The following is a 24748-nucleotide window of genomic DNA, read 5'->3' as shown; positions in this document are numbered from 1 at the left end:
TCTTAACCCGGGGTACTATTTCTGGGTTAGCGGAGGCTGTAACCTGAAGCGTCTCTAACCTGAAGCATATGTAACCTGAGATACCACTGTATATCCAGGTAAAAACTTTCCTTGGTAGGTCTTTGGCCTTTGACTAACTGCAGCCTTTTAAAAGTTGGTGGGATATTTTTAATGCATTTTTCTTTCCTCTTGGTTTTAATATATCTATGTGGAATTTATTGTCTATTTGTTTGGTTGCAAGTTGCTTTTGACAAATGCAATAAAACAAATAAATAAACAGCCCCTAGGTTAGACTACTGCAATACATGGTAAATGGGGCTACCTTTGATGACGGTTCGGAAACTACAGCTTTTGAGGGATAGGTTGGCTCAGCTGTTAACTGAGATACAACATCAGTTCTGGCCAAACTGCACTGGCTGCATATTTGTTTCTGGGTTCAATTCACGTTGCTGGTTATTTATTTATTTATTTGAAGGGGTTGGTAATTTACAGTGGGAAAGCATCAGGCAGACAAAAAGTAAGAGTCCCTCCACACTTCTCCATGCCACCTCCCTCTGAATGTGGCACTTCTCTTTTTCAAATAAACCAGGAATAGGGAACCTTAAGCCCACCAGATACTGCTGAACTACAACATCCACTATCCCTGGCCATTGATTATGCTGGTTGGGGCTGATGGGAGGTGTAGTTTAGCAACATCTACAGGACCAACTGTTGGCTGTTTTTCTGAGTCATACAGAGTGATGCAGCGGTTTCATTCTTGAATCCCTAGTGATGAAGACACAAGACTTTGGAGATGACTTCTTACGTGCAGGATGGAAACTCTTAGCAAGCAGTATTATTTCTGCAATACAATGCATCTCTCTTCCTTGTGCCCAAGAGTGGGGGCATCTTCTTGCTTCTTCCAAAACTCCTTTGAAGCAGTCCATAATTTAGAGCTTGTTTGTCTTCACCAACTCCTTTGGACACAGCAAAACAACGGTGAAAAAACCAACCAATCTCAGCAAAACAATGGTGAAAAAAACAATGGTGAAAATCTCCAACTCCCAACCCTCCTATCACTACCTAAAACACACCCATTCTCACTTTTAAATGGAGTTAACAAATTGACAATTCAGCATTTCTGTGACCTTAATTGGACTCACAAGATTTTGCAGCTGTTACATTACATTACAAATTTCTTTCTCTCTCCCCAATCCAATTTATTCTTTGCCAAATACATTTCCTAACAAATACAGTGAGCACTCACACTTTAAAATGTGGGTGCCCTTTGCTGGATCGTGTACGGTGCTACAGTTCCCAGGGAACTTACTAGTAGAGAGGGGGCTGGCTTGCCTCTCAGTGTTATTATTTGGAGGTTCACGCCCAGCCTCAGTAATCAAGTTTCTTGCTGGGAGGTGGGGCCAGCCCCATTTATAAATAAGGGGCGGAGCCGACAATAGCCAGCCAGCCGGCTCTGGAAATTCACCCTCCCTACCCTCCCTTTGTTTAATGTTTTCTTGTTTGCAGGTTAACTTTTTCTTCCTGTTTAGCGGGCACTTCTGTGTTCTTTGACTGGTTGCTGTTGAAGGACCGGGAAGAAATTTTCCTGCATTGGCAGGTTTTGTCTTCCCTGTAGCAATTTGTCACAACTTTGGCGGTTATGGCCTTGGGTGGAATCCTTTAGTCTTTTCCTCCCTATTAATGGGGGGGGGGCGTGAAGTGGTGATTCACCCCCCTGTGGCAGTGATCCCAGGGTCCCCTCTTAAAGGGGTTATATATATGGGTGTCACTGGCCATACACTGAAAGGTTGTCAGTGAACTACCCTGCATGTGGGGATATGGACTGGGCTGCCTGCTACACTTACGTTTCGCAGAGCACTCCCATATCCCATTTACCCTGTTGTGCCCCAGTTCCCCTGGCTGGGGGGGTGGGAGGGATACACACCCAGGGCCTAAGCCAAGGTCTTCCTACATATAGAAGTTTAATAAAGTTGTGGCCTAATTTTAATTCCATATAATGTTGTCAGAGTCTTTATTCCTTTCTTATGATCCCTAAGGGCTGAGGCTGTCGCCGCTGGTCAGACAATTCAAATACTAACACCAACAGTTTCCCACACCTGGTTAAGAAGAATCAGACTGAAATATATTCTAATGTCAAACTTCTGTGTAGGATGACATGCTCATTTAACTACAGTCTCCTCCAGCACCACAATTCAAAAGCATCAATTCTTCGGCGATCAGCCTTCTTTATGATCCAGATCTCACTTCCCTACATCACTGCTGGGAAAACGATAGCTATAACTATACGGACCTTTGTTGCCAAGGTGATGTCTCTGCTTTTTAGGATGCAGAGTGGTACAGTGGTCACCTCAGGTTAAGTACTTAATTCGTTCTGGAGGTCCATTCTTAATGTGAAACTGTTCTTAACCTGAAGCACCACTTTTGCTAATGGGGCCTCCTGCTGCTGCCGCGCCACCGGAGCATGATTTCTGTTCTCATCCTGAAGCAAAGTTCTTAACCTGAGGTACTATTTCTGGGTTAGCGGAGTCTGTAACCTGAAGCGTATGCAACCCGAGGTACCACTGTATGTATATGTGGTCTGCTGTGAACAGCTCACAGGAGATAACATGATTGAGGAGCTGATTTGGCAAGAATGGCATGAAAATGAAATGAATATTCAAAAGGTAGCAAAAGTTTTACTGGTGTGGAAGTATATTTGTGCTTTTCTGCAGCTGTTAACTATAGTTCAGGTCCGAAAAATGTGCCTCAGTGCAGGTGTGACAAGTTATCTCCCATTGTCTCCCAAAAGAAAAACGCCTTTAGCATATGCCAGTGTTGGTGATAATGGAAAATCCCGAGGTGAGGTACCTGCAAGGGACGTGATTAATTTTCACTCAAAGTCTTGCAAATCTTAAAAGAATCTAGTCCCAATGAAGCCAGTTGTGAGGCAGGTTGTATTCAAATCAGTTCAACAGATGGGGAGCACGCTCAGAAGAAATGCTCACCACCTGCTGACATGTATTGCCATCAGTGTGGATGATGGTTGTAGCGATCACACAGGGTCCCCGGACGTTTGACGGTGTATTGATCCCTGTGCCACCACTGTGATTGCCTCTTCGCTGCCACCAACCCATTTCCCTTGGGTACACACGGAGTTCAGACAGTTGTTAACATTAACAAATAATCAAGTTTCTTTTATAGGCATGAACAAGTTTATGGTTTCAGTTAATATTTCTTGGCAGTTTCTAAATTTTAGCTTTAATAATAATAATAATAATAATAATAATAATAATAATAATAATTTATTATTTATTATTTATACCCCACCCATCTGGCTGAGTTTCCCCAGCCACTCTGGGCGGCTTCCAATCAAGTGTTAAAAACAATACAGCGTTACATATTAAAAACTTCCCTGAACAGGGCTGCCTTAAGATGTCTTCTGAATGTCAGGTAGTTGTTTATCTCTTTGACATCTGATGGGAGGGCGTTCCACTCTACTGTCCTATACGTTCCTAACAACTTCAAACTGATTATCCCAACTATCTATCTGACTCCACCTAACAGTTCCTCTCACTCTCTCACCACACAACTCGACCAACCCACAGACTTATCCTCCCTCTTCCTTCTCCAACTCCCAACTCTCAACTGACTTCCACACAACTCCAACTCTAACTCCTCCCCTTGGGTTCTCACTGGCCAATGACTTCACACTCATTTAACCCTTTCCTTATGACCCACCTAGGAGGCAAACGCCACAATGGAGCACCAGGACCAGTATCTGCCCCGAGGAGCTTAAAATCTAACTATTATCCCAGGGGAAACAACAGGGCCTTGTTTCTAAAAGCCCTTGATCCAGCTATCATGCTTGCCTCCTGCTACAGGGCAAGGAATGGAAAGGCATTCTCCTGATATCTCACTTACCGGTAATCACATCCATATTAAGAATTCATCCAGTCCATGGCAATGAAAGGACTGTTGCCTCTATTCCTGTTTTATAGATTGCACCACTGGGAAATTATTCACTCTAGTTATTTCTTTGATCTGTTCCATCTCCCTTTCCCTAACTTAAACCCCTTTATAGTGTCCTGAGCAATTTGTCTCTAACGTAGTGTTACACTTAAATCTTAGTCATCATGCAGACAAAAAGGGTTTGCTTTAGTTCTTTAAACCCATTTGTAATCCCCCCCACTCCCCACCCCGGTCTCAAATTCCCCAGATTCATTTTGCGCTGCTACAATCCCATGAGTACTGTGTGTTTATGGAAGCTGTGGAACAAAGCTCAGCATGAGAATGACAAAACTAACAATTTTATTCACAAAAGGGAGCCCCAAAGGCAGAAATTATTCACTGCCACCCTTTCTCACTCTCTCCCGTTTCCAAATTCCTTTTAAGCTGTTTTATCCTTGCTTTGAAGTGAGCATTTTATTCTCTTGGCTATGTCTTCAGATGAAGTCAGCATCATGCTAATGACGGCCCTCAAGCAGGGTCAACTTCCACCAGCTGTCCCCTAAATGTGTTAGCCAGAAATAAGAGAATTGTCATCACTTGGGGCACTGGCTTGCAGGTTGTTGTGATCAGAGGGACATTGTTTAAAATGACATTGTTTAATGGCATGGCTTAAGAATTTCTCTGAGGTCGGGGCCTTGCCCACTACTGCAATGTTCCATCTAACTGCTCTCCAAGACTGGAAGGGCATGTTGAATTTTTCAACTATCGAATTAGAAAATGAAGGATGCCAACACGACAGGAATTCAAAAGATATTTTGGATAGATTAATATAATTTAGTTTTGCTTGTTAAATAAATGTGTGTCGAATTGCATAGAAATCATTAAAAATGATTGCCAAGTTCTTCTTCTTCTTCTTCTTCTTCTTCTTCTTCTTCTTCTTCTTATTATTATTATTATTATTATTTACTACTACTACTATTATTACTTAGGATTACCTGACATTTTCAGAAGGTAAAATTAAAATTCATTGGATTTCTGAAAACAGTGTATGTGCTTCTTCATCAAATGTCAACTTAACAAGCTAAATGTTGCCCGGTTGCAAAAATAATAACAGATTTGAATTCCCCATACAGAAAACATTACTTTTAAGACTCCCTCAATTAATAAATGTGCAAAAAATACCCCCCCATATGACACACCTTACCCAACAGGGAACTGTGACCCTAGGCTTTCTTACCACTATGGTTTACAGATGAACAGTTATGATAGGCTACAATGGTGATACCACAACCATCTTTTGGACACTGGAGGGGGGAGATTAACAGGGAGAGAGACAGAAAGAGAAAAGGACAAAAAAGGAGAGATGCTAAAGACGGCTGGATAAAAAAAGATGGGTTCTTTGTATTCAAGATAGAGAACCATGACATTCTTTCTGTTCCTTTTCCAGGGCTGTGACACCATGACAGAGAAAAAGAATGGTGAAAATGTTGCACCTAGGCAGGAGGTCGTTTCCAAAGTTGTAAGCGTAATGTTATTTTTGTGAGCATGTAATGTTTTCTTTTAGTTATTTGAGGGCACTAATCTGAGGTTTTGCCTCTCCTCTGTGTCTTTCAATTATAAAACACCGCTGGGAAGAAAAAGAAAGGGAATGGGAAGGACCAAAAGGAGAAGACCTTGAAGCAGAAGATGATCTTCATGGTCTCCAACCTCATCCATGCCATCAGAGGACAGATTGTTTGCCAGCCACTAATGATCTGCAACAAACAATGCAAGAGTTTTTTGACATAGCATGTTCATTTATTGCCCATGATGCGACAGTGTAGTCCAACAGGTAACCTGCTGTTGAGTATTCACTGTAGAACATTTCTCAGATTCCTTGGTAACATTCAGCAGTTGCTTGGCAGATACCCATGGAGTTCCACAGTTGACAAAAAGATGAAGAAAGTACTCTTCTTACCAAACTGATTTTCTTTCTGTTTTTCAATCTCTTTCCCAATTTCTAAAATATTTCACTCAAGCAGAAAGTTCCAAATTCCTTCAGATGTTGCTCTATGTGAAATTCAACTAGAGCGCATAGAAAAAATGGGTTGGCCTGTAAATTATGCTAAAAATTTGGGTGAAAGATTATAAACTGTGCCAAATCTGGATGTTTTTCATACTCAACTCAGTGTTTCACAACTGTTAAAGCATAAAAATAGTTACTTGGAATAATTAGATTGCAGAAAATTAAGGTAATAAAAGTACCTGAGTTTTATTTTTATTTTAATCAGAAAGCAAACAGTTTCTGCCAATGCAATGGGAATTAAGTGTTAGTTAAATGCTGCTATCACTTGTTAATAGCCTGTGGTGCAATAAGACCAACTGTGAACAGGTGATGATTACTGTACTTAGCACTTCAGGAGAATGAAAAAAGAATGACGGTAATCATTATCAAAATTACTCCTTAAGTGTCGTGCTGTTAATTACTGTTCAAAGAATTAGCATCTGGTTGAAATTTTGTGTTTTGGAGCTAGGCAGATTTGATATGACAGGGAATGCATTTAAAGAAACCTTAATCATGACATAAACCGTGTTGGGGCTAGATTGGCATTCCAAATTTACTACTCAGTGACTCCCACGCAACCTGGTCTACAACGATATAATAGGAAAACCCAACTCACTGAGCTAAACCTGACTGGAACTGTTATAGATAAGGAGGCACAGATCCAGAAATATGGTTAAGAGAGTTTCCACACATCCCAAAGTTGTCACCAGAGTGCACTTGAAGTAGAAGTAGAAGCGAGTCTTCGAGTTCTGGAGAAATGTCAACAGAAGCTAAAATAAGGCCATTAAGCCACTGGATATATATTTTAGGAAGGCAGGAAGCATCATTACTATTTGAATGCACAGTTTAAAAAATGTTTGGAGATCATTGCCTTAAGGTTTAAACTATGTACAGTTTAATTTCTATTTTACTAAATTGGAATGGTGGGGGGTGACATATGCGGACAAGCTGTTGTGCTGCAGCTCTTCTTGTAGTCATTGAAAAATCTCTTTTGCTAAATGTACCATTAATTGAAGGACACGATGGAATGAGTTGAAATTTAGAGAGGCATTCAGCAGAGCCGGATCGAAATACCTATTTCCCATTTCAGTGTAGCTCATGTTTAAATCAGCTCAATCCTTTGGGGATCCTTTGGGGTATGCCTCATCATATAGTTCTCATCTTTAATTTATACACAGCAAATGTTCACATGTGTGTTTGCATTTGCTGCCTTTGATTTACTGCTTCATCATTGTACAATTTAGCTCTCCCTCATTTAGCACGTTAATCTTAATGTATGTGGCTTGAATCTTTTTTTTTTTTTTACAACTTCTCGTGGAATAGCATTCACAGGCGGGGTGTTCTTAAGAGAAGCTTATCAGCTGTGTTAAACAATATCGTTCAAAAGAACCTAGCGGCGCAATGCAGATCACACAACAGTCCCATTCAGGCATTCAGACTGTGTGTTCGATCAGATTACATAAGAAGAGCATTGCTCTATCAGACCAAAGGCCTATCTCATCCTCCATGCTGTTTGCACAGGGGCCAATAAGATGCCTCTGGAAAGCCCAGAGGATATGAGCACAAAAGCATTCTCTTGGTTATACTAGGGGGAATATCTAATCAGCATGAGACATAGAGAGCCTTATCCTCCATGGATTTGCCTAATTCCCCTCTAAAGCCTTCTTCATTGCATGGACAGAGCCCACCATGCATGCAACGTTTCTCCAATTAAAATAGGAACATCCTATTCAAAAAACAACAGCAACACTCTGGGCAGCTTCCAGCACATATATAAAACATAATGAAACATTAAACATTCAAAAAAATCCTTCAGATGTCTTCTAAAGATTGTATAGTTACTTATCTCATTGGCTCAGGGGTTGCATAACTCCATACCCTTCAAAATTTCTCTGACGAAATTAGGGACATCCTGGCACTGTGGTCTAAACCACTGAGCCTAGGCCTTGCCAATCAGAAGGTTGGTGGTTCGAATCCCTGTGATAGGGTCAGCTCCCGTTGCTCGGTCCCAGCTCCTGCCAACCTAGCAGTTCAAAAGCATGTCAAAGTGGAAGTAGATAAATAGGTACCGCTCCGGCGGGAAGGTAAATGGTGTTTCTGTGTGATGCTCTGGTTTCGCCAGAAGCGGCTTAGTCATATTGGCCACATGACCCGGAAAAACTGTCTGCAGACAAACGTCAGCTCCCTCGGCCAGTAAAGCGAGATGAGCGCCACAACCCCAGAGTTGTTCGTGACTGGACTTAACTGTCAGGGGCCCTTTACCTTACATTTAAGGATAAGCAGGACATTCTGTGATTGAATCAGAAACCATGATGGCTTCTGTAAATCTGGGGTTGTCCCTCAAAAATAGGGAAACTTGGAGGGTCTACTGTATGAGTGAGGGCTTCATTCATATAATAAGTGCATGGAGGCAGAATTTGGGGGCCTGCCATGTTCTCCTTTTATGTGCTGATTTCAGCAAGTGGGCTGCCCTAGAGAATACAGATAACCATTTGTTGTTGTTTAGTCGTTTAGTCATGTCTGACTCTTCGTGACCCCATGGACCAGAGCTCGCCAGGCACTCCTGTCTTCCACTGCCTCCCGCAGTTTGGTCAGACTCATGTTTGTAGCTTTGAGAACACTGTCCAACCATCTCGTCCTCTGTCGTCCCCTTCTCCTTGTGCCCTCCATCTTTCCCAACATTAGGGTCTTTTCAAGGGAGTCTTCCCTTCTCATGAGGTGGCCAAAGTATTGGAGCCTCAGCTTCACGATCTGTCCTTCCAGTGAGCACTCAGGGCTGATTTCCTTAAGAATGGATATGTTTGATCTTCATGGGGCTCTCAAGAGTCTCCTCCAGCATCGTAATTCAAAAGCATCAATTCTTTGGCGATCAGCCTTCTTTATGGTCCATCTCTCACTTCCATACATCACTACTGGGAAAACCATGGCTTTAACTATACGGACCTTTGTTGGCAAGGTGATGTCTCTGCTCCATGGACAAACTCTATGGACAAAGGCAACAGATAACCATTTAACATGTCATAAATCCCATACCTACCAAATTGGGTCCTGCATTTCCTGGGCTCTTCTGATAGACCTGCCAGTAGGAGTGGCCCTGTGTTCAGTAGCATGAAATGAGGAATCCCTCTCATGTATTATATTTGAAAGGCAGCTGAAAACACATTTCTTCATACAGTCTTTGGGTGGAAGACTGCAGGATCCTTGGGCTTATTTTAAACTGCTGCTGAATTGTTTTAATCACGGAACAGGTTTTTGTTTTGTTTTTTGTTATTGGTGTTTGATTTTATTTGTTATTTTATGGTATTGCCAGCTCTCTCATACCTGGCATTGCTCAGGAACTCTTAAGAAACACACACAAAATGGGTAGTTTTGAAAAACTCAGTCTGCCATCTTGATTCAAAATGCTGTCCAGTTGTATCAAAACATAAATGAAACCCCGCTCCTTGATCTCAGAAACAATCATGCAAAATTTCTTTATGGCCACATAAGTAGAATGTGCAGAATGTACAAAAAACTTTCCAAACATATAGTAGATGTGCACTTCCCTGAGATCCTTTTGGATGAAAGGCAGTCTGTCAAGCAAGCGAGTAAGTAAGTAAGCAAACAAGTGTAGCAGGAACCCCCCACCCCAATCATTCTGTTTGCACAAACTTCACACACACTCACACTCACACACTACATACGCCACATTTCTGTTATAAATTCATAGAAAATCAACCATACATCGGATTTGCACTGTTCCATTTTTATTTTACTCCATATGACAAGGACTATCAAAGGGGGGGGCGCTTGGTTCTGGTCAGCCATAATCCCTTCACCATCCCAGCACATCCACAGGAGCCCTGCCCAGTTGCTATGTCAACCCTGATAATCCCAGACAGAAGACAATCAAAATCACAAAGAACCTGCATATGGTAGTGGATTCAGCATGGACTGAAACAAAGGACAATAATCAGATCTTCCCTCTGGGGGCAGGAAACTGCAAACTCCCCTTTGTCTCCTGGAAGTGACTCATGGGCAGGGGGAAAGGAGGAACCAGCCAGGTGACAGGACACTCAGGTTACCACCACAACTCCTCCCTCAACCCCTCCTTTCTGTAATGTATGCATGATGTCAACCCCTTCTGTAATGTATGCATGATGTCAACCCCTTCTGTAATGTATGCATGATGTCAACCCCTCCTTTCTGTAATGTATGCATGATGTTTCTGGGGGTGGGCTTGACCTAGAGGAGGGGAATTTCAAAAGTTTTTATAAGGTCTGGCACACCATCTTTCTGGGTCTTTCCTCTCTCCTGCAAGTGAGGGGAATACCCTGTTGCAACAGTTCAATAAAGGCCAAGCCTACAGGCTGCTGTTTTGCTCCAAGTTATCCTGGTTGGTGTCTTTGTTTTTGTCCAAGGGAGCCCTTGGATTTTTCCGGTAACACAAGCAAGCAAGCAAACAAACAAACAAACAAATGTACTACATTCCAGAAGTTGCCACTTGCTCAAGTAATCATCTGTTTGCAGGTGAGATAAGGCTCACTTCAAGAGGAATATCATAGAGCTGGAATACACATCAAAAGAATAATAAAAATGATCAAGTGGTCAGAGAAATTTTCCCACAATGATAGGTGAATGTTGTGTTTTGTTAGTTTAGAAAATAGCCTACTAAAACAAGCTGGCATGATTAGAGTTTTATGTATATACAGGGTGGTGAATAGCAGATTGCTCTCCCTTTCTCATAAGGCTAAGACACAGGGTTAACCAATGAAGCTGACTTGAAGAAGGTTCAGGACTGACCATAGGAGCTACTTTGTCACACAAGCACTGATTAACTTGCACTATTCCATCTTACTCTACAACAGCGAAGGAGAATGTGTGGCTCTCTAGATTTTGCCCTACTACAACATCCCTGATGTCTAACCATAATGGCTGTAGGTGATGGACATTGGAATCCAACACCATTGTGGGTGATACACCTTCCACATCCACAACAAGATGCAAATGGTAGCCATTGGCTTATATGTCTTTAAAAGGAAATCCATCAAAATCACGGAGGACCGGTCTTATCCACAATTACTAAATAAAACATAATTGAGCAGAGTCAACATACCTCAAAATACAAGGAAAGCTTCCTAGACAAACAGTCATACCTCGGGTTACAGACGCTTCAGGTTGCATGTTTTTGGGTTGTGCACCGTGCTGAACCCGGAAGTACCGGAACGGGTTACTTCAAGGTTTTGGCCCTTGCACATATCCAGAAACACTAAATTGTGCTTTGCGCATGTGCAGAAGTGCTGAATCGCAATCCTTGCATGCACAGACGCGGCGCTGCAGGTTGCGAATGCTGCAGGTTGCGAACATGCCTCCTGCACGGATCACGTTCACAACCCAAGCATCCACTGTATCTGGCTGGCAGCTGGTAAAAACAGAAAATTGGACAAGGCAAAGTGAAACCGTCATCTCAGGCACCAGTTCCTAAAGGGGTGAGGTGAAACCCTCTTACTCCTAATCTTTTTCACCTTGCACCCTCTAAGCTAGCCTGATACTGTCAGGTGCAATGAAGGATGTTGTCGCATCAACAGTGTTTGAAGTAAGAGAAGGGCAACCAAGATGATCAAGGGTCTGGAAACCAAACATTATGAGGAGCAGTTGAAGGAGCTGGGGCATGTTTAGTCTGGAAAAGAGGAAACTGAGAGGAGATATAATAGCCATCTTCAAATATCTCAAGGGCTGTCACATGGAAGAGGGAACAAGCTTGTTTTCCCCTGCTTTGGAGATTCTGACTAAATATATGGCAAAAGTTTCTGACAGTAAGAGTGGAACGGTCTCCCTCAGGAGGCTGTGGACTCTCCTTTCTTGGAGGTTTATAAGCAGAGGTTAGATGGCCATTTGTCATGGATGATTCGGCTGATATTCCTGCATCAAAGGGGGATTGGACTAGATGACCTATGGGTCCCTTCCAACTCTCCAATTCTACGTCTTGTCAGTTTCTGTACATGGAATGGAGCAGGACTACCATCTTGTCCTTTGCCTCCTGCATTAAAATGTTGACCTGGCGCTGGCAGCAGTGGCTGGGCCTTTGAGCAAATCACCAAGGCAATTCCTTATGTCCTTAAGACAGAGGTGAACACTAGAAACTGGACTAGCACAGCACCGGAGTTGACATGACTGCAGATTAACAGATACAACTTAAACAGACTCTAGCCTCTGTAGACGTTTTGCAAAGATGTTCATATTTTCCTTTGAAGTGATATTGAGCAGACCATGTATAATGTGTTTCTTCTACAAGCTGGTGCTATCTAGATCAATGAATACACCAGGGGAAGAATTGGTTAGCCTTAGCTGCTTCGCACAAAATTGCTATTTTTTCTCCTTCCCTGAACAGATCTTTCCCCCTGTAACAAGTTGAAAGCATGCTTGAGACATCCGCAGCTCCAAATAGACTGACAATGTCACTTTCAGATAAATCAGAATTATGAAACCACCATTTAAAAAGAGTTTAACCTGGTATATTTCCTTGAAACTAGATTTCCTGCATAAATCATTGGCGAAGGGGCTGTGTCACAAATTTCTCTGTGCTAATGGGGCCTATGAACGATGAAATATATTGCTTCATATGGTGTATCAATCAAGGCTATTTGAAAATATAAAGCATTACTACATCCTTCCTTTGTAATTCTTCAGTAGATGTTTGAAGTCAGATCCCCTTTGGCTTCTGTCCCATATTTTCATTCAGTCCCTTGGTGTCTGTGGCTTTTTTTTTTTTTTGAAGTGTGCAATTGCTTTTGCCAGCTCTCATGCATTTATGTATATGGATCTTATCAAGGGACTGCAATCCCCTTGTCTTCATCATGATTTGCGTTAATGAAATGTTTCCTCTGAAGATGACAACTTCATAGACTGCATTTTTAAAAAGAACTGATTGGTATGGGACCAAGATGTCTCACCGGCTACTAAGTACTTGAAGAACTCTTGTACTCAAGCCTTCCAGAAGCCTGTCTATCAAGATTCAGATGTGGTGATCAGAAAGCCACAAGGGGATTGCATGGACTCGGCGCCAAGGCCTTAACGAAATCCACAGGAATGTTACAGCTACAGCTACAAACCACTTAAGAGCAAGTCGTTAGTCCATCTAAAATGTCATTGAATTTACTTTGCTGGGGAGCTACGACTGGGGAAAGAAAGAGAGGGAGAGAGAATCCAACTATTGGCTGCCCTTGCTGCTTTCTCATGAGGAGTCTTTCTTGTATCATAAAGGATTTCTATAGCTGTCCTATAGCTGGACAGATCGTGAAGCTGAGGCTCCAATACTTTGGCCACCTCATGAGAAGAGAAGACTCCCTGGAAAAGACCCTGATGTTGGGAAAGATTGAGGGCACAAGGAGAAGGGGACGACAGAGGACGAGATGGTTGGACAGTGTTCTTGAAGCTACAAACATGAGTCTGACCAAACTGCAGGAGGCAGTGGAAGACAGGAGTGCCTGGCGTGCTCTGGTCCATGGGGTCACGAAGAGTCGGACACGACTAAACGACTAAACAACAACATAGCTGTCCTCTGGCTTCAGAGAGAAATACTTCACCAGAAAGGAACACGGGTGCAGAGTGGATTCTGTTTTCATTGTCGAGCAAGGTAAGAGGATTTGTTGGCCACTGTGACAGACACCCAGACACCCAGCTCAACAAAACTCCAGCTACCCCGTCCAAGGAAGGCAGCTGGCACGGAAATTGCCCACTCACAAAAAAACCACACCCCAATATACAGGATTCTTCCAAGACCCTGTAATTAGAATGAGTGCACTTTATATCATTTAATGAAGATCGTTGGAGGGCAAGCCTGGTGGCAGCTGCCGTGGTAATTCCAGTGTGGTGTAGTGGTTAAGAGCGGTAGTCTCGTAATCTGGTGAACTGGGTTCACGTCTCAGCTTCTCCACATACAGCTGCTGGGTGACCTTGTGTGACACTTCTTTGAAGTCTCTCAGCCTCACTCACCTCACAGAGTGTTTGTTGTTGGGAAGGAAGGGAAAGGAGAATGTTAGCCGCTTTGAGACTCCTTAAAGGGAGTGAAAGGTGGGATATCAAATCCAAACTCCTCCTCCTCCTCTGTCTCCTCCTCCTCCTCCTCCTCTTCTTCTTCAGTAGTGTGCATTAAATTTGCTGCAGTCAAGAAAACCTCGTTGCTGGATCTTGGGATCAAGTTGGTGGTCCAGTCCACCATGAGGTAATCTACCACCTATCTCAGCCCCTGTCTCAGCCCCTTAGCATTCTCTCAAAGCACTGAACTTAGGATATATAAAGGTAAAGGGACCCCTGACCATTAGGTCCAGTCGTGACCGACTCTGGAGTTGCGGCGCTCATCTCGCTTTATTGGCCGAAGGAGCCGGCGTACAGCTTCCGGGTCATGTGGCAAGCATAACTAAGCTGCATCTGGCGAACCAGAGCAGCATACGGAAAAGCCGTTTACCTTCCCACCAGAGCGTTCATTTATCTACTTGCACTTTGACGTGCTTTCGAACTGCTAGGTTGGCAGGAGCAGGGACCGAGCAACGGGAGCTCACCCCGTCATGGGGATTCAAACCGCCGACCTTCTGATCAGCAAGTCCTAGGCTCTGTGGCCTTTACCCAAATGTGATATGATTTTCATATTATTGCCACAGTATTACTGTCCCCACAATGCCCATCCCTGAGCAGGAGCAGTACCTGCAATCTGATAACCATATATTTAAGGAGGAAGATCTCCACTAGGGCTTTTTGAAGAATTTGGCCTTTGTGAATTCCTATATGAACTGATCGAAGCTGTGGCTTCAGAATTAACAGGCATATCATAACTGGCTTTCACACATTCTTGACTCAAAAAGAAAGACAGAAAAGAAAGCAATTTAAAATATGCATTTTGAAGGAAATGCAGTTTAAGTGCCCATTATCATGCAAATTATGCAGAAAATTTGGATTATCAGAGAGATTGGATTTGCAAATAAACACATGGGAACCTGTCAAATGATTCATCCATTTTGAAAACGGAGATGTGCTGGTGTGGGGGAAATAGTGTTTTCTCTCTCTCATCTTGCAATGGTATATACCTTCTTTCCTGAATTTAGGGATTTAAAGTTGCATCAAAAGCAGCATTATTTCATGATTCCATCAGCACCACGATTTTTGGTTGTGCAGCACCACTCTATTTATTCCATTTATATACTGTTATATACTGAAGTTCTCACCCTGGGCCAGCAGGGGGATACTGTAGATAGTTATGCAAATGAAGGATCGAAAGTGACGTTCAGCGATTGGATAGTTTTAGAAAGTTGTTACAGTAACGTTGTGCTGGAGTTCTATATAAGCAGGCTGACTGAACCCTTCAGTTCAGTTCTGTTCTGGCCTGTGAATAAACAAGAACTGTTTGAAGAATCGCTGTGTCGTCTGATATGTACACCCACAACTTAACATATACAGTACCACCTTTCCCTCCAAGTAGCTCTCTGCTCTCCACTTTATCCTTACAACAGCTCTATGAGGTTGGTCAAGCGTAGGCAAACTCAGCCCTCCAGATGTTTTGGGGCTACAACTCCCATGATCCCTAGCTAACAGGACCAGTGGTCAGGGATGGTGGGAATTGTTGTCCCAAAACATCTGGAGGGCTGAGTTTGCCTATGCTTGAGGTAGATTATGCTAAGAGGCAGTGATTAGCCCAAAGCCACCCATTGAGCTTCATGGGTAGGGACGTGAACTCTGGTTTCCTGGGTCATCACACAACATTGCCTCCCCTCCCTACTGCCCCATGAATTACTAAATCCTTGCACTGACAGAATGCATTAGTTGGATACTGCCCTTACTTCAGAGTAGGCATGCGGGTGAATTGTATTATTAGTAACATGATTGTCAGGTGACTAATATTACTGCTGTAGCTTGAGACACTTGCTTGCTGAAGCTGGTTTTCGGCAGCAATGACAGCAGCATAATAACATCAGAATCAGGAGAGCTAAAAAGCTTTCCTGAATCTCACTTGCCTTTTCTGTGCTCCCCTATCAATGTCTCATCCAAAGCCGCTCTTAGCTTGGAAGGCCCAGAGGGGCTCATATTGGATAGTTTTAATAGAAAAAACAAGAGTAAACAGACGAAGGAATTATCTGAAGTGCAATTTAATCAAAACTTTGGTGGGAAGCTTATTATAGCTGTAAATCAGTTTGTGTAAATCAGCCCACATGATATAAAAGAAGATATTTGTCTTTCAACCGAGCAGCTGAATGTATTGATATTATTTTACATTTTAATAAAAAAGTTAATATATAGCTGCTATTAATTTCAGTAGTTTGATTATGGCAATAACATACAGAGTGAAGCAAGGTGCAGTAAATTATCTGGAGAGTCAATAATCAGAGCTTATAATGGCAGTCCGAATTTGGGGAGGAGGCACATCTTATTGGCAAACCCCCTTTTAGAAGTTTTTAACATTATCTAGACTTTCTCTTAAGGGACGTGGGTGGCACTGTGGGTTAAACCACAGAGCCTAGGACTTGCCAATCAGAAGGTCGGCGGTACGAATTCCCATGACGGGGTGAGCTCCCTTTGATCGGTCCCTGCTCCTGCCAACCTAGCAGTTCGAAAGCACATCATGTGCAAGTAGATAAATAGGGACCGCTCCGGCGGGAAAAAGCGTTTCCGTGTGCTGCTCTGGTTCGCCAGAAGTCGCTTAGTCATGCTGGCCACATGACCCGGAAGCTGTCTGTGGACAAACGCCGGCTCCCTCGGCCTATAGAGCGAGATGAGCGCACAACCCCAGAGTCGGTCACGACTGGACGTAATGGTCAGGGTTCCCTCTACCTTTACCTTAGACTTTCTCTTGGTTAAATTCGAAGTAGAGTCTCAGTTGTTGAGTAATTGTACAATAGTTGCAGAACCAGCCTAACAACAGGAAGTCTAAGCGTGTGGCAGATTGGATTGGAATGGCAGAATTCCAGTTGGTCCAAGCTAATTGAGAAATCCATTAGTGTGGATTATAGCAAAGAAGATCTAGGTATACTGTACCCATCACTGGACTAGCTAGGGAAAGATGGGTGGATGGTGGAATCTGAACCGACAAAACAATAAAAACGAAAAACAGTTCATTGCTATAGGTAGAGTTAGAGGTAAGGAGAAGAGGAAAAAATGGAGAAGGCGAGGCAAGGGAAAGATGAGACAGAAAAACATTTGAGAATCCAGAATGTGAGAGTAATGGGAAAAGAGGAAGAGATAAGAACTACCTATGGTGGACTGACAATGAGCACTCACACTTTACATTGTGGGTGCCCTTTGTGGGTTTGCGCCTGGTGCTACAGTTCCCAGGGAGCTTAATGGCAAACAGGGGCTGGCTTACCTCTCAACGTTAATTTTGGAGGTTTACACCCAGCCTCAGTAATCAAGTTTCTCGCTGGGAGATGGGGCCAGCCCCATTAATGCTGTATTGTTTTTAACACTCGATTGGGAGCCTCGCACAGTGGCTGGGGAAACTCAGCCAGATGGGCGGGGTATAAATAATATATTATTATTATTAAATACGGGTGGAGCCGACAATAGCCAAGCAGTCAGCACTGGAGATTCACCCTCCCTACCCTCCCTTTGTTTAATGTTTTCTTGTTTGCAGGTTAACTTTTTCTTCCTGTTTAGCAGGCGCAGCTACGGTCTTTGACTGGTTGTTGTTGAAGGACCAGGAAGAAATTTGGCAGGTTTTGTCTTCCCTGTAGCAATTTGTCACAACTTTGGCGGTTATGGCCTTGAGTGGAATCCTTTAGTCTTTTCTTCCCTATATTGCTGTGTGTGTGTGTGTGTGAAGTGGTGACTCACCCCCCTGCGGTGGCGATTCCAGGGTCCCCTCTTAAAGTGGTTATATATATAGGTGTCACTGGCCATACACTGAAAGGTCGTCAGTGAACTACCCTGCATGCGGGGATATGGGCTGGGCTGTCTGCTACACTTACGTCTCACAGAGCACCCCCATATCCTATTTACCCTGATGAGCCCCAGTTTCCCCTGGCTGGGGGACTGAGAGGGATACATGCCCAAGGCCTAAGCCAAAGTCTTCCTACATTCAGAAGTTTAATAAAGTTGTGGCCTAATTTTGATTCCATATAACATAGTCAGAGTCTTTTTTTCTTTCTTATGATCCCTGGGGGCTGGGGCTGTCACCGTCTGGTCACGCAATAACATCTCATTTGCACAGATGGGAGATCTTATCAGGTGTTTGGGAATGTTAAGTTGTGGGTGAACATATCAAACGACACAGCGATTCTTCAAACAGCTCCTGTTTATTCACAGGCAAGAACAGAACTGAACTGAAGGGTTCAGCCAGCCTGCTTATATAGAGCTCCACCACAACGCAACTGTAACACTTTCTGTAACTATCCAATCACTGAATGTCACTTTCAATCCCTTATTTGCATATGTGGACCTGAGTGAAAACTACCTACAGTATCCCCCTGCTGGCCCAGGGTGAGAACTTCAGTACATAACAGGGAACCATGATTATGGAGCAGGGAGGGAAAATATGCATCCATTCTTTCTTCCCGCTCATGACCTATGTGTGCTGATTTAAGAGTAGGTGAATAGTGCTTAGGTGGGTAAGCTCTATTCAATTCTTCAGATCAACATTTGAGAGTTGGGAAGAGATACCGTGGCTGCTACCCTGCTCCATTTCCAAATATTTATCACCTACAGGTCATGCCATGCCAGCCCAGGAAGGGAGAGAGGGAAGTTGGAGAAATGAATTTCTCTATAACCAGGCCTTGGGCTGACTGAACATTCTATGGCCTTTAAATATGTTCATGGGAAGGGGGTTATTGGTTTGTTTTTTGTTCTTTTTTATTACGTATTTTGTGTTCTCATTTTGTGTTCTTATGCTTTGAATTGCCCTGTGAACTTTGGATAAAGGGTGGTATACAAGTTTTAATAAAAAAATTAAAATAGTTAATGTATGGCTAGATGAAAGTGGAGAGTTGGGAGGGGGGAAGGGGCTTAAAAAGTGGGTGATGTTTCTGATGTCAGAGTGACTCAGAATTAAGCCACATTATTTCCTGATTTGGGAAAAAACATCTGATTTGGGGAATACAGCTTCTGAGCCAAATTGATCCATAAACATGGGGAAAGTTGCACATATCAATGTCTGAAAAGTCCAACCAACATACACAGAGATTTTTCAGACCCACCATGCAGGCTGATGCTGTTTTATGTAACTTCCACAATCAGTTTTGAAATAAGATGAACCTGATAGACCAACAGTGGCAGCTAAACACACATGTAGAAAGAATCTAAAAAAGGAAAGTTCAGTCTTCACTTAGTGGAACACAAAATTACAGTTCCATAATACTGAGTGCATCAAAGATGCAGGTGCATTATACTATAAAAGAGAGGAAGGCATTTTTTATTTTTATTTTTTGTAGTGCTTACTTTCCTTAGTATAGTGTTCCCTGATGTTCTAGCACTTGAATGCCTGGAATGAATGGAATTTATTGTTTTTAAAAGTACATATCAGTCATACTTACAGTTAAAACAGCACTCAAAGTCATGCTCAGAAATTACAAAAAAAGTTGAACAGTAAAATCCATAAAATCATTCTACCATTATATCAAAAGAGAACCAACTTCCACAACATCAAGCTGCATGTCTTTAAAGGAAAATTTCCAGAAAGCCTCGGCTGATTGGCAGAGATAGATGCTGGATTGCTGTGGGTAGGGAATGACCCGGGTGAGAGGCATCTGCCCACAGTCCAATAAAAGGAAAGCATGGGGTTTACGGTTTCCAAGGGTGCTTAACTCTGAGCCTGATTGTGGCCATATCACCTTGTGGCACTAATTATCGAGCATTAATGAGAATAGGGATGCGGGTGGTGCTGTGGGTTAAACCACAGAGCCTAGGACTTGCTGATCAGAAGGTCGGTGGTTCGAATCCCCGCAATGGGGTGAGCTCCCGTTGTTTGGTCCCTGCTCCTGCCAACTTAGCAGTTCAAAAGCATGTCAAAGTGCAAGTAGATAAATAGGTACCGCTTCGGCGGGAAGGTAAATGGCATTCTGTGCACTGCTCTGGTTCACCAAGCGGCTTAGTCATGTTGTCCACATGACCCGGAAGCTGTACGCTGGCTCCCTCGGACAATAAAGCGAGATGAGCGCTGCAACCCCAGAGTCGGCCACGACTGGACCTAATGGTCAGGGGTCCCTTTACCTTTATAATTCTACTGGTACATTTTATAATAATAATAATAATAATAATAATAATAATAATAATAATAATAATAATAATACAATACAATACAATACAATACAATACAATACAATACAATACAATACAATACAATAATACAATAATAATAATTTATTATTTATACTCCACCCATCTGGCTGGATTTCCCCAGCCTCTCTGGGCAGCTTCCAACAGAACACTAAAATACAATAACCTATTATACATTAAAAGCTTCCCTAAGCAGGGCTGTCTTCTAAAAGTTTGGTAGGTATTTTTCTCCTTGACATCTGGTGGGAGGGCATTCCACAGGACAGGTGCCACAACAAGTAGAATTATAGTAGCAGAGAATTGTAGCGATGGACAGAACCTGAGGCTCACCTAGTGCAACCCCCTGCAATACAGGAATTCTGCCCACAGCCATCCCTGGGTGGGCTTGAACCACCAACCTTCTGGCTAACAGCCAGGCACACTAACCCATTGCACCACAGGAGTAAAGCTGTCTTCTGGTCACTTTTGGTTTCTTTTTTCTTGTTGCGTGTTTCTGCAAAATTTAAGTTTCATTGGAAAGCAAAATAATAGGATTCATATTGGGGCTTCAATCAGCTACACAGAGTTGTTCACAGGTGACCTCCATACTAACCAGCCTATTTGACTTTAATGGAAAATTATCCACTTAAAAGAGAAATGAAAAGCAATATTCTGCTGACAGCTTTGGAAAATGATAATAATTCATTAAGCCAGAGGATGAATTAATTTAGTTGGAAACCTTCCTCACCACCACCACTTTAATTCAGGTGTTCAAGTTTATTTTTCAAACCTAATAACAACTGCATGTGCAGCAATTGAGAGCTACAAATCGAGATGGTTGATTTTCTCCATAAGATTATATGCTTCTGCTCAATCTTCTCCTTCCAAACTCAACAAATTTCCGCAATGCAACATAGATTTCACTTATATTTGCCGCCAAATTTTTCTGAAAGTGGAAGTTGAAGCCAATTGCAAGTCCTTTGGTGGGTGAAAAGGCTGAATGTTGTTGTTGTTTTTTTTTTAAAAAAAAGTGGTTTAAAAGATTTTCTGGAGTAATTTTGCTGCAGTTATTTAAGTTGTATCCCAACACTGCTTGAGCTGTTTCACCCACAAATTCTTTGTGTATGTGTGCAATTTAAATTAATAAAGATCTTTTTTTAAAGTATTGTTAGAAACCTAGACAGAAGCACTAGCATTATAAATTGTGTCCAACAAGGAAAACCAATTCAGTAACCCCATGTCTGAATGCACCCCATGTGGTCATAATAAGTGTAGGCTTTAGGGGTGGGAGTTATGCTGTTAGAAACTCACAATGGGCGAACAGAGCCTATGGTCTGTTAGTTGCTCATACCTGTGTCAGCAAGAATCGTGAAAGTTGAACTGCAAACTCTCCATCTTTCTTCCTAGAAAAGGTCCTGCCGAGCCACTGAGAATTCTCCCGATTTGTTTCCCTTCTCAGCAACTTCTTCAGTCTGGCAGCTGCCAGAGCTCAGAATGAGAGGCCAGGCTACTAATTTAAACACTGGGAAAAGAAACCACATTTACTTTTTGAGTGACAGATTGGATATTTATTACAAAATTGGATACCAACTGTCATGCTGAGATCCTGGATTTCTGATGTGATTCTGATATTGCTGTGAGGTGCCAAAATATCTCTGGGAGTTATATATGTCATTTCCTGGCCTCCCCAACCCCACCTCCAATATACTAAAACAGCTCAAATATTGAATGTATAGCTTATGGTTTTTTAGTAGAGGGGGAGAAATTCAGAAAATTTGGAACAATTGCTCTGCAGATGAAATTTCTAAGGGCGCATTTGTTAACTAGGTAATGGAAGATAGTTACTGTTTTGCTGTTGCAGTTTTGTTACGTTGTGTAGTGTTTTGTTGCAATGGCACAATAACTGTATTCATTCTTGTGGTTGAATAAATATGTTATCTTCATAACAATCATGACTGTTGCATCATCATCATCATTAATGATAGTGATGCTGATAATGTTGATAATGTAGAGATGTACACACACACACAAAAAAAAAACCTGGGAACCCAAAAACGCTGAATCCAGCCCCAGAACAATTTGTGGTGGGGCTAATGTTTAAGGTTTCTAAACCCTAATTAAACATTTGCTGTGGGGGGGGGCAAGAAGGATACACTGCATCTCCTCCCTCCCTCTTGCTGAGTGCTCTTTTGCTGCTGCCTTCACTATAGGGAAGACCCTCTCAAAGGAGCACATAGAAGTTTGCAGGATTCAATCCTGGGTGCTGCTTCCCAAATGCCTTCCCAGCTGCTCAGGAGAAGATTCAGCCATGATGGGGTCTGCACAGAGACCCCAGCGCAGTCTCTGGGGGGAAGATGTTGATGAAGTAGACCCCTGCAGTCTGCCTCATCAACTGAAAACACCAGATTGCACTGGGTAACCCAATCCGGGTTGCTCCAAGGCTCTCTCAACCCATCTCAGATCAAGCCTGGATCTCAGAAAACTGACCTTCAGTTTGGGATTCATCAGAATGTGGTACACAGCCCTAGATATCCTCATGATCATGTTGATGATCTCCTTGACCAAGCTTTTACTTAGCAGCCCAGTTGTCCCACCAGGTTCATCAGCCACCATCGACCAATGCTAGTGTCAGAGGTTCCTGGTCCCTCAGCCTCACTTGTCTACACCATGAGTATCTGTGTCTAAGTTTATTTAATCATTTTCTGCCCGCAATTCTCTCAGGACACTTTTTAAAATCAGCTAGCAATGTGTTTGGTAGTTTTGGACATGAGATGGAGTTCACCACTTGAGACAGTGGGTGGGCTGTCATATACTTGACAGGTCACAACATATAGCATTTGGCTTGATGAGTCAGAAGTTCTGGTGAGTCAGAAGGTGTGGGCTTGTACTACATCTAAGGGATTGCAGCATTTCTTGATATTCTCAGCTGTGATGCTGAAGGCAACGTATATAAACTTTGGACAAAGGTAGAAAATGAAAACAAGGCGCAGTAAAATGACAAAAAGTGGATGGAATCATTGGTGGCCATACAATTGAAAATGTCACAGTCTGGTTCACAGGTGATCAAAGTCCCATCTTGGGATGTTGGGACCGGGGGCAAGATGGCATGGTGAAGGTAGGAACAGGAGTCCAGAAGCCAAGAGTCCGAGGGTCAGAGAGCCAGGAGTCAAGAAGCCAAGGGTCTGAGGGTCAGGAAGCAAGGAGTTACGAAGTCAAGGGTCCGAGGATCAAGGAGTCAAGGAGCCAAACACAGCAAGGCAGGGAACGTGTTGCTGTGGCAAAGAGCTGAAGAGAAATGCTGACCTTATATCCCTTCCCAGTTCATAGAATCATAGAATCATATTGTTGGAAGAGACCACAAGGGTCATCGAGTCCAACCCCCTGCCAAGCAGGTTCTTGCCTACAGGTACTGTGAGTTACCAATCGGCCTCACCTGTGCAGCCTCACATTGCCTCTTCAGAATAAACTTAGGAAGGCCCTAGCCCTGCAAAGTCCTACTGGTCACAGGGCCTGGCTCCTGCATGCACTCCTGACAGAAAATCAGGCAGCAGAACACAAAACAATATAATATGGGGGAAAGGAAATAGCTTATTTTAATGTTTTAATAAAATTTGGGTTGAGCTAAAGGTTATGTTGTTGCTACAGTGCTAAATTTGAACAACCCACTTTCCATTTTTAACACATATTTACCTCAGAATGAATGGTCTTGATAACAATCAAAAAATCAATAAGAAATCCAGTATTCAAAAAAAGAAAAGAAGAAATATAGAGTTATGAAATATAGGAAACATGCATAAGAACATAACTCACTGATGACATTTAATAAGGGTTCTAACCTTCAAGGTCCAGCCATTTCCAGCCCCATCACATAGTGGGTATAGACAGGTATACACTCTGACAGAACTCTAGAAAATTCAGAGAGGATGTCAGCTTCTCTCATTCATTGTAGGATCACTTATGGTTCCATCATATCCTGCATTATTCAAAACCCAGTACAGTCATACCTCGGGTTACAGACGCTTCAAGTTGCTTCTTTTTGGTTACGGACCTGCCAAAACCCGGAAGTACCGGAATGGGTTAGTTCCGGGTTTTGGGGGTCGCGCATGAACAGAAGCGCCGAATCGCAACCCGCGCGTGCGCAGATGCGCCGCGGGTTGTGAACGTGCATCCTGCATGGATCACGTGTTGGTGCTTCACAACTTTGACCTGTGGCAGGACCATCAGGCACAATGGATGAAGCAGGAGCAAAACGCTGCTACTAGTAACTTGGTTACTTAGATGTGTTTATTATTTACAGCAGACTCTACAAGTTACTATATACGAGAACAGACTCACGGATCTTTACTAGCTCTCTCTTAACAAACTCCAGAACTCACACTGACCAACACACTCTCCAGTCAGTAAGGGTCATAAGAAATTATGCCTGTGTGAGACCTTAGCCAATGGTAAAGCTGTTTCCAGGGTCTCATATCGCCAGGCAGATAACTCCTCTCTGCTCAGTCATCCTTGGCTGTCGGCCAACTCTTAATTGACACTGTGTGAAGCTGCACAGAATGGCACGTG

General features: G+C 42.8%; 3 long non-coding RNA genes across 3 annotated transcripts in view; 1 reads left to right on the top strand and 2 right to left on the bottom strand.

Annotated features, from left to right (window-relative positions):
- LOC309533896 overlaps positions 1 to 24748 on the bottom strand; it is a 395549-nt gene that overhangs the window by 301861 nt on the left and 68940 nt on the right. The gene's annotated exons all lie outside the window — the stretch shown is intronic.
- LOC309533948 lies at positions 3289 to 5508 on the top strand. The gene is made up of 2 exons (XR_014220562.1): positions 3289 to 3902; positions 5375 to 5508. It is a non-coding gene; the product is annotated as an uncharacterized lncRNA (long non-coding RNA).
- The window catches only part of LOC309533917, a 38221-nt gene continuing 17780 nt past the window's right edge, over positions 4308 to 24748 (bottom strand). The window contains exons 2-3 of the long non-coding RNA XR_014220528.1: positions 21537 to 21707; positions 4308 to 4486 (exon numbers count right to left, since the gene is read on the bottom strand). This is a non-coding gene — a long non-coding RNA (uncharacterized lncRNA). The remainder of the gene's footprint in view (positions 4487 to 21536; positions 21708 to 24748) is intronic.

Source organism: Podarcis vaucheri (assembly GCF_965113315.1).
Source record: "Podarcis vaucheri genome assembly, chromosome: 6".
NCBI classification, from domain to species: Eukaryota; Metazoa; Chordata; class Lepidosauria; order Squamata; family Lacertidae; genus Podarcis; species Podarcis vaucheri.
The sequence above is the reverse complement of the archived record's forward strand: the minus strand, read 5'-3'. Positions and strand labels throughout refer to the sequence as shown.